Below are 15,400 nucleotides of genomic sequence, written 5' to 3'. Positions count from 1 at the left end.
GTCAGCCACATTCAGAGAGTCTGGTTTGATCACATGCTCATTCAGTCTCAGTTCAGCTGGCTTTGGTGAGCTCTCATTATATCAGGCATTATATCACAGTGGGTGGACCAACCCCTCGCTGTCCTAAAAAAACCCTTTTGCTATTCATGTTAGTTTTTATTGGCAAATCACAATTCTGTACACTTACAGGTACTGTGCAATGTTTTGATGAATCATGCACATACCATATAGGATGATTAAATCAAGATAATTATCATATACATTTTTGTTCACCTATCATTTTTGTGAGTTATTTGAAACTTACTATCATATTTTGAAATATACATATTTATTGGCTATATTCATACTGGCATGCAAAATTTCAAAATTAAATTTTCCTTTCTATGTGAAATTGTTATACCCTATGATCAATTTCTACCCATTGTCTCCCTTCCCATGTCGTCATTAACCTCTTAACATCCTACTTTCTACTTCTATGATTTCATTCTTTAATACAAGTGGGATTATGAAGTAATTACCTTTCCATTTATGTTTTTTTTCACTTAACAGTTTCTTCCAGGATGTTCTATGTCATTTCAAATTATGAGATTCTTTCCTTTTAAAGGCTGAATTTCATTGTGCATACATATCGTATTTTCTTTATACATTCACCTGTTGATGGGAACCTGGTTTGTTTAGTATTTTGCCTATTTTGAAGAACAGAAATACAAATATTGCATTAGCATACTGATCTAATTTTCTTTCTACATATATCCTAAAATTATAAAAATCAGATACAATATTTATATTCTTTTTAAAAAAGTTTTAAATATCCTTCTATTTTGTTTTGTATGACTATGCGAATTCACATGCCATCAACAATATGCAATTGGTCTCTTTTAAACACACCTTCACCAACACTTGTCTCATCTATTTGATAAAAGCTACTCTAACAAGTGTAATATTTCATTATGGCTTATTATTGCAGTTTTTATTTACATTTCCTCAAGAAGTAGCAATAATAAGCATTTTTTTCATGTATCCATTGACCATTTGTATGTCTTCTTTGTATAAATTTTTCAAGTACTTGCACCATTTTTTAAAACATGAGTTTGCTATTGACTTTTTTAAATTCCCTGTATACCATGGACATTAATCTTTTATCGGATTTATACTTTAGGAATATTTTATCTAATCCTGTGGGTTCTTTTCCCACCTCTATTTATCTGCTGTGTAGGAACTTTATCATTTAATACAATATCATTTGTTAATTTTTGCTTTAAGACCTGTGCTCTTTTGGGGTCATATTGTAAAAGACCATTGCCCAGAAAAATGCCATGGAGCTTTACCTGTGAAATGTCTCCCATGGGCCCATGTGTTGAGTGCTTTGTTCTCAGTTAATGGTGCTATATGGGGGAGCTTTGGAACTTAACAAGTGAAGGCTATTGGAGAAGATAGATTGGTGGTAGCATGATGGGTATTAATGGTTCCCTGTCCCTTCTTTGTGCTGTTTCTGATCATTATGAGGTGAGTAGCCTCGACTGCATTTTTCCACCACTAAAATGTTCTACCTGACCACAGGCCCAGATTCAGTAGAACCAACCCCTCTGAAAATAAACCCTGGAAATTATGAACAGAAATAATTTTTCTTCCTTAAGTTACAAATCCATATGTTCTTTCAGAGTGAGGAGCAAAGCTAATGAATGTAACAGTTCTTATTCCTTAGTAACTATTGAACAGTCACTCTTCAATAGTGTGAGCCAGCCAAAGCCTACAGCTCCTCTACAGTTCTTTACTTTTCTCTGGGTTGTCTTCATTTATTGGTGTATTTTCACTATATTTTAAGGTGACAATGTTCATATGTTTGTTAATTTATTTATTCATTTATTTATTCTTCTCTCATCTATTACACCCTGACTGCAGTCTCTCCACATTCCACTTCTTTCTCTCCCTTCCCTCCATCTCTCCTCCACCAGAGAGTCACTCCTCCTCTATTTCCCTTCAGAAAAGAGCAGGCTTCCCAGGGATATCAATCAAACAAAACATAGCAAATTATAATAAGACTAGGCACAAACCCTAATACTGAGGCTAGATGAGGCAACCCCATAAGATAAGAAGAGTCCCAAGAGCAGTCAAATATAGACGAAGAATGCTCATTCATTTCCTGGCCACCCAGACCCAATTAATCACACAAAACTATATGAATTACAACACTATTTGGCCAATGGCCAAATTTTAAATGAGACGCACAAACAAAATACCATAACCAAAGCAGAAATATCTATACACAGTGAACAAATTGACCTGAGGTTTGTATTACTAGACCAAGATTCATACCAGTGCAAAGCACTCATTTCTATATCATATCCCCCTTTAAGTGAAAACAAACATTTATAAACAATCATTTTGGAAATTTGGGAGTTGTTTTCTCCAAACTGCTTCTTGCTGTTTGTAGGATGAAGAATTTTTAGGGGTTCATGGGGACCTTTCAGGGGGTCTTGTTCCACCAAACCACATTAGTCTTGAAGGAATCTACAAATTTTCATCTCCTGTGGAAACAAAAGCAGAACCTCTTTTCCAAAACAACATATCCTTAGACTCAAATTTGGAAGTCAAAATACCTTTACGTTGGTTTAGATTAGCAGTTGCACAACCAAATGTCTCTCTGCAGTCAAAAAATTCAAAGAAAACATAATAATACACATAATCCAGACACTCTGTGTATATTCCACCTTTATGTGTGGCTTATTTGTTTTACTCTCTTATTTTTTAATATTTACTTTATTATCTTTACTACTTTAATCTATGACTCACTATACTTTTTCTTTTCTCTCTTTTAGGTCCATGTACATTTGTCCAACATTGTGTCCCATTCAGAGGTCTATTTCAACTGAATCTGTTCTAGCATGTCTCTGTAATCAGTTTCTGACCCGGAGAGGTTTTTTTTGAAATGCTAAGCAGACATGACTATGATTAATGCTGTGGCTTTTCCTGTTGGCTCCACCCAGTCCAATATTGCAGAGGTATGTTGACTGCCATGCTCATTGCCCCAGCTCCAGGTCTATGTCACCATTAAGCAATTTGTATCACTCTGCTCACAAACCTTAAGTGCTCTGTAGGAGGACCTCTGAAAGACCCAGAGCCATTAATGGTACCAGTATGAATCAGGAAGCCATTTTGGCTGTTTTTTTCTTCTTTTTATTGCTTTATAAATAATACCATTCACTGTACCAGAAGACCCATTGAAGAGCTTGCTCCCAGGCACCCCTTTCCTTCTTCGGGGACATAAGATCCCCCAACTAAGTCTGCTTTGGATCAGAGGATCTGGGGAAAAAGTGGGGAGTGCAAGGGCACAGGAGTTCCTTTGTTTCACTGAGCCTGCACTCTGCAAGCCTGACCTTTTGTCTGGGAGGTTCCTGGCCAGCAAGTGGCCCTGATTCTGCACCAGAAGATCCATTGGAAAGCATTTGAAAGAAGAGATGGGCAGGCGCCAATGCAAGAATTCCTCCAACAATCTGAGAAACAACATGATAACACCAAAACACAGTGAACATACAACAGGAAGACTTGAACACCCTAATCCAGAAGAAGTAGAAGAAATAGATATTATGAAAGTCATAGAGTCCCTTAAACAGGATGTGAAAAACTCCCTTAGAGAAATGAATGAGAAGAATAACAAAAAGTTTGAAGAAACTTACCTCAGGATCCAGCAATATCACTCTTGGGAATATACCCAAAAGATGCCCAATCATACTACAAAAGCATTTGTTCAACTATGTTCATAGCAGCATTATTTGTAATACCCAGAATCTGGAAACAACCTAGATGCCCCTCAATAGTAGAATGAATAAAGAAAGTGTGGAATATATACACATTAGAGTACTACTCAGCGGCAAAAAACAATGACATCTTGAATTTTGCATGCAAATGGATGGAAATAGAAAACACTATCCCGAGTGAGATAACCCATACCCAAAAAGCTAAATATGGTATTTACTCACTCTTTTGTGACTCTAGCCACAAACCAAGGTCATTAAGCCCATAGTTCACAAGTCCAGAGAAGTCAAATAACAAGGTGAACCCAAAGAAAACCATATATAGATCCTCCTGGAAATTGGAAGCAAACAAGATTGCAGGGCAAAAGTTGTGAGCAAGGGTGTGGGGGCAGGGGTGGGTGTAACATGAAGGGGCCTGCTTGTTGGGGGTTTCTGTCCTGCCTGGCCCCTCAGCTGTTTAGTCCCAGAGAAAATCACACAATGATCTCTATTAGTTATAAAACTGATTGACCCATTAGGTCAGGCTACTTATTAGCTAATGCTCACATTTTGATTAACCCATTTTTTTCTGATCTATTTTAGCCATATGGCTCTGTACCTTTTCCAGCTGGCTGATCACATCCTGCTGCTTTGGTGATCTGGGCAGGAGTGGGAGGAATCAACTTCCTCCTCCCCAGAATTCTCCTGCTCTCCTGTAGAAGCATCATTTCTACTTCCTGTCTGGTTTTCCCGCCTATACCTCCTGCCTGGCCAATCGGCATTTATTTAAAACATGATTGACAGAATACAGACAATTTTCCTGTACCACTTTCCATTCTTTAAAAAAAAACAACCAAACAGACAAGCAAAAACAAAACAAAACAAACAACAACAACAACAAAAAGGAAAATATCCATAGTCCATTTTTGGGGAATGTGGGCATAGTATTCCATCTGGTTGGGGGCGCTGATAATATTATGGGGACCTAAAGAAAATTTAGAGTTATGATCGAGTCCTGACTGAAGTATCCTGTGAGTCTTGATCATCTCAGGCAGCAGTCTTGAACCTGTTCCGGATGAAGAACTCAGACATCTGGGCCATCTATTCCTGCCGGGGATTTCTCAGGTGATCTCCCTTGGGCAAATTGGATTTTTCTTAACTCAGAATAAATCCAGAGCCTCTCATTTTCTGTGGAAACAAAAGCAAAATCTCTTCTCCAAAGTAACATACCTTTTGACTTCAGTTTTGAAGCCAAGGTATTTTCAAAATACCTATCTTGGATTAATTCTGCAGCATTTATAAGCAAATATCTTTTAGCATCTGTTGCTCCTTCCTCAGCATTTAAACAAATCAAAGAGAACATATTAGCATACAGTATCAAGATTCTCTGTGTATTTTCCATCTTTACGTGGCTTTATTTTAACCTCTATTTCTTTTGTTTTTACTTAACTTTTGGCTTTTTGAGACAGGTTCTCTGTATATCTTTGTCCTGGAACTCCCTCTGTAGACCAGGCTATCCTTGAACTCCCAGAGATCCGTCTGTTTCTGCCTCCCCAGTGCTGGGATTAAAGGTGTCTGCCACCACACCTTGAATTTACAGAGGTCTATCTGCCTCTGCCTCCCAAGCCTTGGGATTAAAGGTGTGCACCACCACACCCAACTACTCTCTTTCTATTTTTTTATTTCTAAGGACTTTAAACCATTTAGAAGTTTTTTTCTTTGAATCTGTCTTTACTGTATCTCTCTCTCTCTCTCTTTCTTACCATGTGGGTCTTTAATTTGCTAAGGAATATGGAGAAGACAACACTCAAAAGCTCCTATGGCATTTCAAGGTCCTTGCCAGGAAGCAAGCTGCAACAGTGTTTTCATAAACAACATTCAAAAGCTGATATGGCGTTTCAAGGTCCTTGCCAAGAAGCAAGCTACAACAGTGTGTCCATCCATAGCCCGGACTGCCTGCTTGAAAGAGTCAGAGTTTTCCCTGGCAGGATGGCCCAGAAAGCAGGCATTTTAAAACAGCGCAGCTTTTTTCCTGCTATGGCTGAAAACCGAAATGCTTTACTCTAGTCTTTCCCAAGCTTTCTCAGGCTTTCTGTGGATGAAGTTATCCACATGGGCGCCATTTGTAACATGAAGAGGCCTGTTTTTTGGGGTTTTCTGTCCAACCCAGTGCCCCACAGCTGGCAGGCCCCAAAGAAAATCACTCAGAGGACTCTGTAAGTTATAAAGCTTATTGGCCCATTAGGTCAGGCTTCTTATTAGTTCTTGTAGCTTATATTAGCACATTATTCTAATCTATTTTAGCCATGTGGCTCAGTACCTTTTTCAGTGTGGCAGATCACATCCTGCTGCTTTGGTTATCTGGGCAGGAGTGGGAGGAATCAACTTCCTCTTCCCCAGAATTCTCCTGCTCTCCTCGCATCATTTCCACTTCTTGTCTTGTTTTCCTGCCTATACCTCCTGCCTGGCCAATCAGCGTTTATTTAAAACATGATTGACAGAATGCAGACAATTCTCCCACACCAAGTGGGGGTGAGTTTGGGAGAAAGGGAAAAGGAAGGGAGAAGGGAAGAACTGGCAAGAGCTTGGGGGAGTGGAAGGGTGGAGATGGAGAAAGGGCGGATATAGGAGCAGGGAAGAACATACCTATAGTAAGGGAGCCATTTTAGGGTTGACAAGAAACTTGGCTCTACAGGGGATCCCAGGTGCCCATAGGATGTCCCCAACTAGGTCCTTGGACAGCAGAGGAGAGGGTTCCTGAACTGTCCTTGCCCCACTATCACACTGATGATTATCTCAAATATCACCATAGAATCTTCGTCAGGTGATGGATGGAGATAGAGAAAAAGTCCCTCATCAGAGCAATGGACTGAGCTCCCAATGTACAGTTGAAAGGCAGAAGGAGGGAGAAGATGAGCAAGGAAGTCAGGACCTCGAGGGGTTGGTCCACCAACTGAGACAGTGTGCCAATTCTAATGGGAGTTCACCAAATCCAGCTGGACCGGGTCTTAATGAGCATGTGATCAAACCAGACTCTGATTGTGGCTGACAATGGGGGTTGATAAAGGCACTGGGACTTGTTTTTATGGCATGTTCTGGCTTTTGGGGACCCTAGTCTATATGGATGCACAACTCCCTAGGCCTGGATGTACAGGGGAGGGCCTTGGACTTCCCACAGGGCAGGATTCCTGGCTGGCCCTCTCTCAAGCAGGGCAGGAGAGGGGGTAGGGGGTGTGGGGAGTGGAAGAGGATTGGGAGGAGGGAAGGAAGTGTAAATAATTGAATTGAAAAATAAAAATTAAAAAAAGAAAAAAATAATACCATTCAAAATTTCCACCTCCTCCCCTTCTTCCATTTCCCTCCCCTTTCCACTTCCTCTCCAGTCCTAAGAGAGGGCAAGGTACCCTGCCCTGTGGGAAGTCCAAGGCGCTCTCCTCCCAATCCAGGCCTAGGAAGGTGTGCATCCAAACAGACTAGGATCACAAAAAGCCAGTACATGCAGTAGGATCAAATCCCAGTGTTTCTCAGTCAGCACCCATTGTCAGCCACATTCAGAGAGTCCGGTTTGATCACATGCTCATTCAGTCCCAGTCCAGCTGGTCTTGGTGAGCTCCCATTAGATCAGTCCCACTGTCTCAGTGGATAGATGAACACCTCACGGTCCTGACTTCCTTGCTCATCTTCTCTCTCCTTCTGCTCTCTTCATCTGGACTTTGGGAGCTCAGTCCAGTGCTCCAGTGTGGGTCTCTGTCTCTTATCTCCATTCATCGCTGGATGAAGGTTCTATGGTGATATTCAAGATATTCATCAGCCTGGCTATAGGCGAGGGCCAGTTCAGGCACCCTCTCCTCTGCTACCCAAGGACCTAGCTGGGGACATCCCCCTTGGACACCTGAGAACCCCTCAGGAGCCAAGTATCTTGCCAACCCTTAAATGGCTCTCTTAATTGAGATATCTTCTTCCCTGCTCCCATATCCACTCACCCTTCCTCCATCTCAACCATCCTCCCAAGCTCTCCGCAATCCTTTCCTTTTCCCTTCTCTCTCCCCCTTTACCCTTCCCTCCACCCCACCCCCACCCCATGCTCCCAACTTTTGCCCAGTGATCTTGTCTGCAGGAAGCCATTTCTTAAAGGAGCTGCACCTCTGCTTGAGGCCCACAAACAGAGCCTATCTGGGGAAAAATGCAGCTACCAAGAAGCTGTGCTTGACTCCTTTTTTGTGGGTCTAGAAACCTTCCTTTTTTTCTTAAGCTTTTTTAGGTCTTATGTGGATCCATGCCTCAGACGGTGGGTGTCACTTGTAGATGGAGTCTGCTCATTCATTTCACAACCACCCAGACTTGAATAATCACACAAAACTATATTAATTACAACACTGTTTGGCTGATGGTTCAGACATATTTCTAGTTAACTCTTAAATCTTAATTAACGAATTTCTATTGATCTATGTGTCACCTACTGGTAGGGTTCTGGTATCTTTCTCCTCTGGTAGCTACATGACATCTCTCTAAGTCTGCCTTTTTTTCTCCTCTATCTCTGCTTGGATTTCCTGTCTTGCTATATTCTGCTCTGTCATAGATCAAAGCAGCTTCTTTATAACCAATGGTAATAAAACATAGTCACAGCATGCAGAGGGGCATCCCACATCAGCCAAAAGAGTTCGAGATATTCCCATTCTCACAGTTAGGAGTCCCACAAGAACAACCAGCTACACAATCATAATGTTTATGCAGAGGATCTAGCTCAGACTCATACAGGCTCCATGATTGTTGCTTTAGTCTCTGTGAGCCCCTGTGAGCCTGCTTAGCTGATTCTGTGGGCCAAGTTCTTGTGGTGTCTTCAACCCATCTGGCTCCTAAAATTCATAGTGAGAAGGTTTTGGTGACAATTTACACAATGCTATCCTGAGCAAAAAAAAAGTGTTGGCAAATTTTGTTCTCTCCACCTTAACGTGAATCACTATACTCTTGCAGCATGGCAGGTTTTGGGGTGGGAGGAAGCAGCATGAAACAGAATTGTGGAATTGTGCAGGAAAATGGGCCATTTCTTCATTTTCACCATCTTTCTGCCTTCTCCCTTCCTTCTTCCTTCCCTCTCTCACTCTCACGTTCATTTACAGAGGTTTCAAATGGTTCAGGCAAGAGAGTAGAATAAGGAGTATGAAGAAAAGTATTTATATCATGGCCATGAAGCAAAACCAAAGCTGATTTGGGGAAACTTTTTTCAATAGATATAAATTGGCTAGCCTCATGCATAAACATTCACTTAATTTAAAATTGAATGACTCATGTTGACAAATGAATATTAAAGAATATTTAATTCATTACTTTATTACCTATGTACCTCCAGAGGGAATATATGAGTGAGAGCAGAAACAACTAATTAAATGCCTTGATGAACTGGCAAGTGGCAGAGACTTGTTTACAGGCTTGGTATATTACATAATTAGATTGCAGATTTGAAGGGCATGATTCCCAGTGTTTAACATTCTAAGTTTTCAACATAAGACTAAATCTATAGAGGTATACCATTCACAGAAATTAAAAAGGGCTCCCTTTCGAGAAAACATGTGTATAACATTTCTGTCTAATATCTGTTCAATAAATTTCTGCATAGTTTTTAAAATACTTTCTTTTGGCAATTCCATAATGAAGTTCAAGACTCGGGTTTGTAATGAGATTTAGCTCATTGACTTCAAAGTATATTCAGACACCTGAAAAGATTGCCATTTAGAGTCTGTAGCCGTAAGCAGATTCCTAGCATATGGCTCCAAAGTCTATAGCAGCTTTATTCATAATAGCCCTAAATTGGACCTGCCCAAGTTTTCTTTACTATTAGAGTAAAAAAAAAATCGTTTCATCTCTGTTTAATGGAATGGTACACAGTGTTGAAAAAGAAATAATTGTTGCTATATGAAGTAGCAATATGAGTTGTCCCACATATTAGGGCAAATGAAAGAAACCAGGCACAGATGGATTATACTGGATATGCTGTTCAAGAAGAAGGAAAATTCACTGGCAATGATAGAAATCAGAAATTTTTTTTGTCAAGTAGGTATAGGAATGGGAGCTATTAATGTAGGGGTGGCATTAAGAAACCTCTTGGGATAGAACATGTATTCTTGATCTTGGTCTGGGTGCTTATATAGGTGTACACTTTTCTGAAATTTCTTAAATCGTTCATTTTCATGCAACTTACACAGCTTACTGCTTTCATGTTAAAATTAAGTCAAACTTAATAAATACTTAAAGCATAAATAGGCCTTTATATGAGGAGTTCCTTTTCTTACTATCTACAGTCTTCTACAGAGACACCATGGCTGTCCAGTGACACTCATAGTTATAATATGGGACTATGCAACACTGGGAACAGAGATGTCCATGGATTGGAATTAGCAGAAACAATATGCTCAGGCCCTAGCCTTCTCTTTTTCTTTCCTCGTGTCTAGTCTATAACCTCTTCATCCCTCTTGGTCATTTGGGAGGCTAGAATGTATGGGGGTGGGTGTTACCATGGAAAGGATGAGGAGGCCTACAGAAGAAAAAAATAGGAGTTTCACAGGCTTAGGTCCTTAGGGGACTCAGAGCAGAGATGAAGAATGAATTGTGCTGACAGAGCCAGGCTTCCTGCCAAGCAGTTCCAATAAAGACTTGTCAGAAAAGAGAGTGGACACAGGGTGGAGAGAAAGCCAGGAGTGTAAAAATGGGAGGTCTTGAGAGAGGGGCCCTGTCTTCTCCACAGAACCCCTGAGGAGAGCAGTGGGCTTCAGAGGTGTCCGTTCCCTCCTCCTGGCACCAGATTTTCCTGAATGCCTTGCTGATTCCACACCTTCCTTTTCTTTATGATGATGAGTGTCTCTAATGATCAAATTTATGTGTTCTATCTTCCTTTCTGTAGAATCAGCTGGGCCAAAAGTGTTAAGCTTATCTATTGAAATAAAATGTCAAATGGATTTGGGTCAGACTACCTGAGACAGTTGAGAGGACAATTTATTCATATCTGTTATGATAAATGTTCTTAGTCTTCCAATTGTTCTGGGAGAAATGAAACTGCTGGTTACCATGTTTTGGCTTTTTTTATTTTGGCACTCTAAACATGCATAACTAGAGACATGAAAGGAATTTAGTCTTTCCTATAAAATTAAATAGAGAGCCCAAAATTTGTTAATTACTATGACTAAAAAATTTCAGATTTTAGAGTACATACAGACCCAGTGAGCACATGACAATTGTTTTATCATGGGGAATTTTCTGATAGTGAAATGAGATACATTGTTCTAGATTCACTCTAACGTTACTGTTTGCCATACGTTGATACCGTTTCTTTAAACATTGCATTTCTAGTTTCATTGAGAGAATTGTCATGCTACAGCAACAAAACTTCATATTCATCTTCCCTCTGAAACACAGCATTATTAAATTACTTACACAAATCATGCTATTGTGCAGCTCTCGGCCACATATTCCTTTGAAAGTGGGCCAAATTGAGTGTATCACTGCATTTGCGAAAACCATCATGCATTTCAGATTTGATACTTCACACATCATCAAAAAGCTGTCAGCAAGTCAGAAGACACAGAAATTTAGAGACAGAATGAAACATTTGTGAGTTCCTGTCAGACCTGTCAAGTCTTTGTTTCCAAGACGTTATAGAAAGAAAAACCTTAGCAATGTGAATGGAAAGAAGTCTTTGTATTTAAAAGGTATAGCAATGGTTTCTAGTGTCACAGTTAATAGTCATGCTGGTTTTGTATTGTTCAAAGTGTCTATGTTTGTATATCACATATGAAAGGCCATATAACAAAGGCAACACGCAGTCATTGCTGTTCACCTTCCTAAAGCAGAATGGATGGTGGCTGGTTATTTGTAACTGACTGAAGAAACTTGGAATTCGTATTATTTTTTTTACTAATACCATTCTATTCAAGTTCCATTTATTAAGAGCTGACCCTGTTGTCAGGGCCACAGCAAGTCAGCCCTAAGGGCATGAGAGCTGATCCCAACCCCTTCCCATAGCCCTCCCCGCAAAGCAAACAAGAGAGAGGGCTCTGTACTTTTCTGGGAGCTGGAAAACCAGTGGAGCTGGCCCTGGTGATATGATCTGAGAGTAAAGGACCTGAGAGCAGGAGACCTGACCCGACTCTTGCTGTAGGCTGCCTTGGATGCACTAGCCGAAGCAGGGCTGGAGAGTTCATCCAGGTAGTGAGAATGAGGGAAAGCTGGCGGGCTGACCAGCCCAGCTCCGACCCAGGCCCAGAACCAGAGCTATGAGTTGGCCCACCCAACATCCACCAAATCTATGAAGCGTTGGAGTATGTGAAAGGGACGAACCAACAGATCCAAACAGCATCACCATGACACAGGACAAGAGGATATCCATGAGGAGTTCCAGTAAGAGATCATAATCAATGGTGTAGCAGAAACCAGAGGCCTCAAGCCAGATCAATGAATGATTTATGGCAATGAGCACTTGTAAGTAAAGACGAATGGACTAAAGGGTAAACTGTGTGACTGGACAGGCCACACTACAGTTTACACAAGATTCTTCTTTTGAGTTTGTTTGGTTTGGTTTGGTTTTTGGTTTTTCTTCTAAATGTGGTGTTGTTTTTTTTTTCAAAGTTTATTAAATTATGAAAGTTTCCATTTCCGCCCCTCCTCCCAACACCCTCCCCCTCCCCCCCTCCCCCTCCTCCTCCCTCTCCATCCCTAAGAGCAGTCAGGGCTTCCAGCTGGGACTGAACGAGCACATGATCCAACCAGATTTTCTGAATGTGGCCGGATTCTCTGAATGTGGCTGGCCCGGAGCCTTTCTGAAAAGCCATTGACAATGACACTGGGACTTGTTTCCTCTGCATATACTGGATTTTTGGGATCCAGTCTGTTTGGATACTGACCTTCCTGGACCTGGAGGGAGGGGGGAGGAACTTGAACTTCCCACAGTACTTCTTTTTAAAACACCCTAGGTCTAGGTCATTCCGGTGTCGATCCAAGTTAAGAATTGTGGCTCTACTTAGTAGTGTTATGGCCCCAAGCTCCCTTATAAATATTCACATTTACAGTAAATTATCATTATAGTCATATATTGACACTATTCTCAGCCTTAGTTAAAGAGGTCTGTCTTTGTTAATAATGGGGTGAATGCAGAGACTAAGAATGGAGGGTGTGTTTAAAGGCGACTTCAGGGAACTCATTAAATATTCAAATGCTTACGTTCTAACACCACAGTAAAGTTTTATTTTTATCAAAATAAATAAACAAAAAATAAAGAATTCAGATGCTGAAAGATAGAGTAAAAGAATGTTAAATTCTATCTTCTGGATCTAAAAGTGTCATTATAATCACCATCTCACAGCACCTGCTGTTGTATGCACTGGGTCTGTCCAACAGTTTATCAGGACTCTTGAAGGCTCTCATAGAGGCCTCTACCTCCCCATTGCCCTATTGGTTACTGATGGATTCTAGAGGAGGGACAGTCACTGCTTTAACTTGTCTACCAACTGCTGAGACCATCAGGTTCCAATGAACGGTTCCAAATCTGTGGTCATACTGATGGTTCAGGTTAAACTCAGTGGGTCATAAGCAAATTATCAAGCAATCAAATAAAGAGAATTCCATGATTAGGAGAAAGGGACCAGTAGAGAAGAAGGAAGGTTGAAAGCTGGGAGGACAGAGACAGGGAGAGTGTTGAGGGAGGCGAGAGCAACCAGAATGCATGATACACATTTTGATACTGTCAAATAATAAATTTATAAAAATTAATTTTAAAAGGGCAAAAAATATTCATAATTCTAGAGATGTGGAGTTATAAAATCTATTCTGGTGGATATGGTGTACAGTATTCAGAGTCAACGAGATGGACAACTAAACCATGAAGTATCTCATATGTCATCTTAGATAATTTGGCTTTTTGCATAAATATGGTGGAAAAACAATGAAAGGCCTTATGATTAAGCTTCTATAATGATTCCTATGGCCTATAAATAAAGGCATTTTATTTGAAGCTCCCACCCCCCACACATATGTATACACAGACATATACTCTTCAAGGTTGCTGTATGGGTCACACAAGAGACAGGGATTTATCCTGACCAGGTTAAAAAAAAAATGATTCACACATTCTTTAGCAAAACATCATTTTCTTCTCTCTCAAATTCATTCTTAAGTCAGAACTTGTCTCAAACAAATTAATGATTTGGATGGCATTTTAGAAGGCTTTAATGAGATTATGCTATTTTAGCTACCTGATCAGTGGATAAATTGATGCTTGTAATCACTGATTTTATTTAAGTTCTTGGTAAATTTGATAAAAGAGCTGCTAAGTAACAGCTGTGTTTCACCATCCACAGTAGCTTCCAGGTGTCTATCCCACTGTGCTGTGAACTTTCCACAGTCACTTGCTATTTGGTAATAGAGAGTGATGAAGTAACAATTTTAGTGGCCTCAAGGCACATGATACATGGCATACTTGCCACTTTCCTATGCTTTTTTATAGTATAGGTTTTGCAGAGCACGGAACAGGTCACAGATATTTATCTTGAAAATTTTTCTCTGATGTTTAAAATGGACAGTTTATTTGAGGGGTTTTGTATTTTCTTTTTATTGCACTCATCTTTAAAAAAAGTTCCCAGCTGCATTCAGTCTTTCCGAAGTACTGAGAATGATGTTCTTTTTTTTTCAATATATACTGAATTTTCTATGCCTGGTGTATCTAACCTCTTTTTGTTTTTATTGCATCTAACATGAGTGGGCATTATATTCACTTCCATTAGCTATCACACTGATTTGTTGACTGTGTAGGACAGGGCTCCACACTCTTTCTTTCTGGGCCTGGCGGGCTATCTGGTGTGTGTTGCAACTGCTTAGCTCTGTGGTACCATAAAGCAGTATAAGCAGTAAACCAAGGGGCATGGTGGCCTTTCACTTGTAACAGTCATGTAAAAAGGAGGTGGTCTAAGTTTGATCCACAAGGCTAATACTTTTCAACACTTTACATGAAATTCATACTTCGTGGCAAATTCCATTCTTTACTCTGTGTACTTCAACGTTCCTAGGGCATTTTCCTAATTAAAAGTGGTTAGGTTCTATAAACCAACACATCGAGGTAAGCCTTGTCATTCACCCCAGTGACATTAACCGCCTTGATAGCCTTTTTTACTTGGATACCATCTAGTCTCGGAAGATAGGAGACACATGATTTAGAAATGAACTGTGTGAAGCTTGGGTGTGGCTCGTTGCCCAGTAATATCATCAAAATGTTTAAAATGGAGGACTTCCATGATCCTTCCCCTTCAAACTTTCCCCAGTATGTCTAAGACTGGCTACTTGTCAACAACACGGTGGAATCAATGGCCCCCAAAGTTATGTCTCTTGAGGGGACTGCACTTAGAAAATCCCTAAGTCCTGAGCATCACTGATTTAATGCTGCTAAAAGGAATGCTCGCCTTTCAGAGAGCAAGTGTAATTTGTCTGGCTTTCTCACTGATACCTCTGAAGGAGAATACTTGTATTCCTTCAGAGCTAAGACCACTGAGATTTTCAACTATTACGCAGCAGAATTAGGATGCAGACCTATGGGTTCTACTGAAACGCCTAGTTTTGTTTGTTTGTTTATTCACTTGAAAACCTCTCTTCCCATATATTGCTCAGCTAAATGACCAAAATAACCT

The sequence above is a fragment of the Myodes glareolus genome, chromosome X, assembly GCF_982192425.1.
Source record: "Myodes glareolus chromosome X, mMyoGla1.1, whole genome shotgun sequence".
Taxonomy (NCBI): Eukaryota; Metazoa; Chordata; class Mammalia; order Rodentia; family Cricetidae; genus Myodes; species Myodes glareolus.
The sequence above is the reverse complement of the archived record's forward strand: the minus strand, read 5'-3'. Positions refer to the sequence as shown.